The sequence below is a fragment of the Dryas octopetala genome, chromosome 1 (assembly GCF_963921425.1).
Source record: "Dryas octopetala chromosome 1, drDryOcto1.1, whole genome shotgun sequence".
NCBI classification, from domain to species: domain Eukaryota; kingdom Viridiplantae; phylum Streptophyta; class Magnoliopsida; order Rosales; family Rosaceae; genus Dryas; species Dryas octopetala.
The window spans coordinates 16019377-16027604 of NC_141366.1; the positions used below are offsets into that span (position 1 = coordinate 16019377).

Genomic DNA, 8228 nt, shown 5'->3' on the forward strand with positions numbered 1-8228 from the left:
CCTGTTAGTAATATAAAAGTATTACAGGAATTGATCAGCCATATATAAATATCCTGAAACGACATAAAACTCTGTTAGTGATGTATAAATATCATTACATCTCACATTCAGTGAGAACCACACATTCTAGTACGAATTAAGCCAGTACAGGTAGAAACTTTAAGGAAAAGAATACTATTCTCCACCATCCTGTGGTGATCTTTTTACTTTACCTCATGCAAGCATCAACGCACTAAATTTTTTTGTACTCCTCTACCATAAGGTAACTACATCCGGTGAACGCTTATGCCCTGTCAGTAAAGAAAACAAGAAGAAGAAAATTCATTAATCGAAAGAACTAAATAAGTAGCAACAGATTAGAAAGAGAGCAATTATAATATTTTAAACAAAACAGACAACATATGTAACCTTGAGTAATGGCAAGAACAGCATTAAACGCTGTACAAGGTTCCTCAACAGAATCTAGAAAGAGGTTGATTTTCTCATTTCATTTCCAGTACCTAAAATGCAGAAACATCTCTTGTCAGAAAGCAATCGTGAAAACAGTACTAATAATAACTATGTTAGCTTTGATGCACAAAGTAACACAAGCCTTCGCCCTCACCTTCCACAACATCTAAAACTTAGAAGATATGGGCCAACTATAAAAAATTGAGCCTGCACTGCAGGAACTACTCCAAGAGGTATATTTTTTGCAGGAGTCCCAATCCTCTCTTTTATGGAGTCCAGTTACTACCTACCGAAAAGTGCAAAACTTGTAAGAAGAAAATGATGGTCGAACTTAATTTATGCACATGATCTTGAAAACAAATGCACTCTGTTGGAAGATATAAACATAAAACTCTTCCAGAATACCTAAGGTTCTATACTTGAAAGAAAAAATGATGAAGCAACCTCGATTCTTTGTGAGATTATATACAGTTTGTGTTTCAGACTATAAACTTTTGCCAGTCAATTCACTAACAAGCTTCAATAATGAAAATATAAAAGCATGCCACTTTATTTCAGTTAGAAACTATCACAGCTATCAAATTTGTACAAACGAAACAACACTATATGCTTACCAGCAGTTGTACCTGCAAATAATCTAACTCACTGGAGGAAAAGGGAAAGTAATTCCTCAGAGGATTCGTTCCCACAACCACAATATGGCATTCCTCATGTTTATTAATGTTAGCGCTTCATATAAAGCACATGCACACAGCCACTAATCATTGCCAACCAACCTCAACCAAGACTCTATCCCACTAACATAAACAATGCCATCATAATTGGAAGGATCTAGTGTTTTAGAAAAGCAAGTAGTTGAAAATTTTCTGAAATTTTGATTCAAAAATTAACTTCAAAAGGGAAAACATTAACATGCCCCACAACCCAGAAATCCAAATTTCAACCAATGTACAAGATTTTAAGGAAAATCTTGAAATGGTTAGGATGTTCACAGAAGAGCATTGAGCTCCAAAGTACTAATTTTGAAATGAAAGAGAAATAATACATTAGAAGCAAGGGCAAGAAAGACAATAAGCTAACAAAAACAGAACCCAGAATGAAGTAGACCAATAGGTGCAGAGCTAAAACAACAATGCATAACTAATACTATTATCCCACAAAAACAGAGAAACAAGTGGGCTAACCAAAACCAGGTATTGCTTCTGGATGTATAAAACACAACAATTAATGTTTCAACATTCCCAGTATCATAGTTAACAATGAAAACGCCTGAATTCTAAAAACAAAAGAATAACAAATTAATTAATGTGTAGACAGGCTCCTGAATAGTATTTGGATGCATTTGATATAAAACCCACAAAAAAAAAAAATCACAAGGAAAACAGCTAAACAGGGAAATGGTGTTCTCACGATGATCTTCGGACCTCCTTCTTCAGGATCAAACTCCGTTGACCTCTCTCTGACCACCGGAGCACGCTGTCGACGAATAACGTCACCGGTGCTACGGTGCCCATTATGAGGACACGCCAACGCGGGTTGTAGTGGCGAGGACTCGCGTCGGTCCATCTCTGCTGTACCTGTACGGCTGTACCTTTCGTTTTTGTCTTATTCACCATACGCGCCTTGGACCATTGTTGATAATTCCGTTTGTTTTATTTATTTATTTTTGGTTTGTAATTTGTAACTTGTAACTTGTAAGTTTTGTTTTCTTTTTCCCAAATCGAATTGTAAAGTTTTTTTTTTTTTTTTTTTTAATAAAAAATTTGGAAATCGAACTGTTTTTTAAAATGATCTGCCAAACTTGTTTGTTTTTTTTTTTAAAGGTTTTTGAACAGGCCAACTCGCACAAACTCGAAAATAACTTATTCAATCTTCATAATTTAAGTTTAATTAACACGATAAAACTGTGAGGGAGTAAATTCAAAATAAATATTGAATGGAAAGGTAGCGAAGGTAGCTTTAGTAAATGTGGTGTTTGAAAGGGTTTATTGAACTGATTAATCCAATTAACGAAATTTACATTGTGAAATTCTGGTTGAAGGATGATAAATTGTTTATACTTAATGAAGGGCCTTGTATTATTACGGAGCAATACAATGTGATCCAATACTGGAGAGCGGACTTTGTAAGTAGGGTAGAGTATTTTTTTTTTTGTCGAAATAGTGTAGAGTAGTTAATCAATTGAATGACTGTCTGGAGAATTAATAAGCTCTACCGATCCTGGATACTTGAAAGTGGAGTTATTAATGGCCCAAAAAAAAAGGAAAGTGGAGTTATTAATCAAGGACCTTAATTAACCTATTATTAGTTACGAATTAAATTTTGTCATAAAAAATTGACATGCATGCAATTCACCAAGGAATTAATTTGTACTATGCAAGGGTAATTTCATATTGGAGAATGTTATCCACCTTCTTCATCGATCTTTTTCATCATTATTCTTATTTCGTAATGTAAATTTATGATCAGAACCGTTCATATTTTAGATCTAATTATGAAGATCATCTCTGCAAATAATTAACCAAAACATAAATTATTTAGTTATGTAACCATGATCAAATAATCAGACCGTTTTAGTAATAATTTGATTCATTGTTTTTTTATTTGATAACGAGTACATAATCAAACGATTTCTGATTTAATTAATTTTTTACAGAGATGATCTTTAAATAATTATATAAAAAAAGAACGGTGCCAATCATAAAAATACATTGTAAAATAAAAATATTAAAAGAGAAGATCGGAAGAGAATGTGGATAACATTCCTCTTTCATATTTAATTAGTAGCTAGCTTCCAAAAGTTAGTTTTTTCTTTTTCGTAAAAATTCCAAGAGTTAGTTAGTTGTATTAATTATTTAATTCAAATAATAACTAATTAAAGAATGTTGTTAACATTTTAGTATTTTACCATTCGGACCGACTTCAACTTGTAAAAAATATTACAATTTGGTATTATGTGTTTTTACTTTTTAGCAATAAGCATCTTCCATTATTAAAAACCATTGATCTAGCTAGTTTCCCATTTCGTTGGAAAGATAAAGTGGCCCCACTCCCACAACAACAGGCTCCATCCAATGCATTGATCATGATTTTTTGAGCTGATACAATGAATCATATTGTGACAGGTGTAGCTTCAGCCGTCAGATCCTACATGGACCATCAGGTAGAGGATGATTGTCCCAACAAAAAACCCCTTTGTGCCTTAATAAACCCAGACTGTCTTTCATCACAAGAAACCCAGAGAGGCCATACTAGTCCGGAGTAATTTTTTTCTCTCTAGCTTGCTTGCACCAACCTTTTCTCAGAGTAACAATGGAGGATGCTAGGAAGAATGTCTTTGAACTCTGCAAGATACTCCATAAACTCAACGAATGTGAGCAAGAGATGATCAAATTTAGCTCAGCTATCCCCAATAATGAAAATATCATCAGCCCCGTCCTTTTGAAGCTGAGAGAAACCGAAAATGTCATGCTTGGAAGTTTAATGATGGTCCTTTTGGCCTCTGGTGTAACCTCCTCGTCCTCTGTCCATGAAACTGACTCCCAAACCTCCCGTCTGACCTTTAGGAGGGTGCGTGCTCTGCTCTTAGCGTGGGCCAAAACTGGGTGCCTTGAGTGTGGAACTCAAGGCAAACTAATGTTGGATGTGTGGCTCAAAGCCGCACTCTGGCATTTTCTCTCCAAGCAATTTTCGGAATCCACTGGGGTTCCCGTTGCTGCTGGTGAGTCTGGATTCTTTGCCTTCCTGTCCATTTTTTCTTTTTCTTTTTTGTCTATTGCAATAAAAAATTTAATTGTATTTTTCAAAACCTGCAGAAGTGATCCAAAGCATCCTCAAAGCTCCCAAGCCAAAAAAAATTTTTTTTTGATGAAAGGTACCTCTTTTCTTCAACCTATGACCGACTGCTTTATGCTTTCAACTTTTTTATTTTTTGGGATTATGCAAAATGTTTTTTCTTGGGTTTCTGTCCTTATTTTGTTGTGAAATCTGTGTCTTAATTTCTTTTCATCTTTGTTTAAGTGATATCATTGTTTTCCAGTATTTTCATATGGCTGACTATATCATTGTGTGTCTCTGGTTATTTTTTCTTTCGTTTATATGTTTCATCACTTATTGGGTTCTATTTCATCTACATGGATTGCAAGGGACTCATCAGAAATCAAATTCTTGTTTCTATTAGATTGTGGTGTAATGGGTTTTATTACAATATTGTGGTTTAATGGGTTTTATTACATCGTGGGTTTCTTTATTTCTTTTCCGGAATCTCATAACAGGGCAATGACAATATAACAAGTCAGTAAAGATCTTGTTTGGAATTTGGACACTCACTATTAGATTATATGTAATTTAATGGGTTTTTTTTATTTTTTATTAGTCTCATAACAGGGCAATGACAATATAACAAGTCAGTAAAGATAGACTGATTAAAATTCACTTCTTTTACTGCTCAATTCACTGTATTAAATTGATCAATAAGTTTTGATTCCCCGGCCCTCTTGGCTTGCCTCCTACTTTTCCTGGAGTTCTCTTGTTAATTTGTAATGGTTTACTTGCTGTGCTTTTAGACTTGAGGCTTTTCTTGTTGGGTTTGGTTGGCATATTGGGTTTTAATGAAGGTATATTCAGACTGAAAAATGTTTATCAATAAAATTTTGGTATAGCTGTAGCCTTTAGGAGCTGATGTGTTGCTGCTTCAACCTTGGACTGTTCCTGAGGGTCTCACCTCTATTGGCTTTGCTTCCTTGCTTTCCCAGAGCTATTCCTCTTGCTCTTTTGGGGTGTCACTCCATGCTATTGACCTTATTTTCAAGTTTTCTGACTTGTGTTGTTTTGTGATGTGTTCTCTTTTGCATGTTGCCCCTGTGTGCTTGTGTTACTTGCTGCTGGTTGTTTGTTCTGTTCTGCTGACTTTTGGGATTTCTTGAATGAAGTATTTCATTATAAAAATGAAATAAAAAATTGATGTGAATTCTAAAACAATTCACGTTTATTAATCAATTTGAGTTTTAGGGCTGTACATATTAAAAAAAGATGGAGATACTTTTCTTTCTTTTTTCAGCTGGTTGTAAAACATTGCTAAATTTTAATGCTAAATGTTGCAGTAGAAAAGGCATGACTGATATTTTTATCAGACTATAGATTTTTCTTTTTCCTTTCAGTCATTTTTCAATTTCTTTACTAAATTTGGATTTAATTTGTACATGTTTGCCACTTTGGAACAGAGTTGGTCTGGTTAAATACACTCCATCAGTGGAAGTTTTGGTGATTTTGGCTGGTCCTCTGGTGGCAACAACTATGGTGGTGCACTGCTGCTGTTTCTGTTGGAATTCTCAAACTTTTAATAACATTACTAAGTTTTCATTTTATTAGGTTGGCATGTCACTGAACTTTGTGAAAACTTTTAACTTTGTTAATGTGTTTCATTTCAGTCTCTCTTGTATAATTTCATAATGTGTTTCAGTTTACTCTCTCTTGCATAAATTCAATGACAATTGCATCACTGAATTTGTATTGGATCAAATGCCAAGCAATTCCCAATATTAGAAATGTATAGAATATTGGGTATAAAGTTACTGGCAAAAATTATCATGTGCACTCTAGAGTTTGCCACCATCATGGTGACAAGTGACAACAAGTGCATCGTTGTGACTTCAAGTCCTATTTAAAAGGATATGGGAAAGGAATGAGCCGACGAGATGTCAACTAATTAGTAGGCCGGCCCAGTTCCTTCATTGCAGCCCATAAATAATAGGCCCACTTACTTTGCCCAACTTACCAGAAAAGCAGTACGATCCCAATTCCCAAGCACAACATTTTAGGCACAAAAGCAGAGACATTTATCATTTTCGTTTAACGTCAAGTTCAGCTTACACACAACTATAACTGACGCAGCGTAACACGCAATTAAGAAATTATAGGGAAAATTGGCGTTAATCCCTAAGATAGAATCTGAAATCCACCAGAGAGAAAAGAGAAATCTCAAGGTTTTTCTGATTGAAAATAATAAAACTGTCTCTTACAAACAACCAAAAGGTTGTTTAAATACGTTCAGAACCCTAGACGTTCGAAATTCAAAACGGAAATAAAAATAGAAATAAAGTGCAATTTAGGAAATTTATTCAAAAACACTAAATTGCTTATTTGAAGCCCTAAACGAAGGAATTTGGCCAAAATAGGCCTTTGGTCATCGCCTGTGGCTATGACTTGAATTTGTATCGTCGTTCCCTTCGAATCGGTATATCATGGGCCCATTTCTGACACTGGGCCGGGCTGAAGCTTGTTTCTTTTCTTGGGCTTCTGGCGATCGAGTTGTTGCATGAACCGTTCTGCCATTTGTTCTACATCAGTCTCCTCCACTTCAGAAGAACTCGACCCCGAGTTATCTTCAGGATACAAAGGCTCTGTATCGGCATAGAAAGCATGCAAGTCCGCTACATTAAAAGTGCTCGAAATTCCCATTGACTCCGGCAAGTCCACCACATAAGCATTGTCATTAATCCGATGGAGAATTTTGTAAGGACCATACTTGCGTGGTTTCAGTTTGTTGTAGGTACCCACTGGGAATCTATCTTTCCTCAAGAAAATCATCACTGAATCACCTTCTTTGAACACCTTCACTCGCCTATGTTTGTCTGCAGCAGCCTTGTACTTGGCATTTGTGGCCTCTAACTTTTTCCGGACCTCAGCCTGCATAGTTTGAACCTCTTCTGCCATATTTTCAGCTGCCACACTGACCCCATGCCCCTTGGGAAGTTTCACTAGATCAACCACATGCTTAGGAGTCGCAGTGTAAACCAGAGAGAACGGCGACTGTCCAGTTGCACTATGGGCAGCACTGTTGTATGCAAATTCTGCCTGGGGCAAAGCGAAGTCCCACTGTTTTGGTTTGTCTCCACAAATGCTGCGAATCATATTGCCCAAGGATCTGTTCGTCACCTCTGTTTGTCCATCAGTTTGGGGATGGGCTGTGCTACTACGATTCAAGGCTGTCCCAAACATCCTCCACAAAGTGATCCAAAAATGGCTGAGGAACTTGGTGTCACGATCAGAGGTAATAGACTGGGGCACTCCATGCAATCTGACAACCTCCCGAAAGAACAATTTGGCTATGTTGGATGCATCAGATGTCTTCCGGCATGGAATAAAGTGCGCCATCTTTGAGAACCTGTCAACAACAACAAAAACAGAATCCACTCCCCTTTGGGTTCGTGGAAGACCCAGCACAAAATCCATAGAGAGGTCCTGCCAAATATCGTTAGAAACAGGCAAAGGCATATAAAGTCCAGTGTCCAAAATAGGCCTTTGGTCATCGCCTGTGGCAATGACTTGAATTTGTCTCGTCGTTCCCTTCGAATCGGTATATCATGGGCCCATTTCTGACACTGGGCCGGGCTGAAGCTTGTTTCTTTTCTTGGGCTTCTGGCGATCGAGTTGTTGCATGAACCGTTCTGCCATTTATTCTACATCAATAACTCTTTTAAAAAAAAAAAATTAAAAATCAACGGTTGGGATTGGGATTAAGGGACCTTAATTTTGTGCATGTTTTGTGTACAATCTGTTTTGCAAATTGATAACCTGTTCGATAAAATTTGCTTTAATAAATACATTCTGTGATGTCTCTTTGTAAACCTCATTCAAACAATATGAGGGATGAAAAGGGTTTTCCATAAGAAAAAGAGAATTCTAGAGAGAGTACAATTTGATGAGTTATCCAAAGAATATTCAAGATGCTATTGTATTATCCGTTTTGTCCTTTTCTTGGGGGATGTCTGGTGTAT

At 36.4% G+C, this 8228-nt stretch overlaps 1 long non-coding RNA gene across 1 annotated transcript; it reads right to left on the bottom strand.

The window, feature by feature from the left end:
- Positions 1-211: 211 nt before the first annotated feature.
- On the bottom strand, positions 212-693 carry LOC147298487 (uncharacterized). The gene is made up of 3 exons (XR_015120576.1): positions 605-693; positions 409-500; positions 212-290 (listed from the first exon to the last, which is right to left on the bottom strand). It is a non-coding gene; the product is annotated as an uncharacterized LOC147298487 (long non-coding RNA).
- Between the last annotated feature and the right edge of the window lie 7535 nt (positions 694-8228).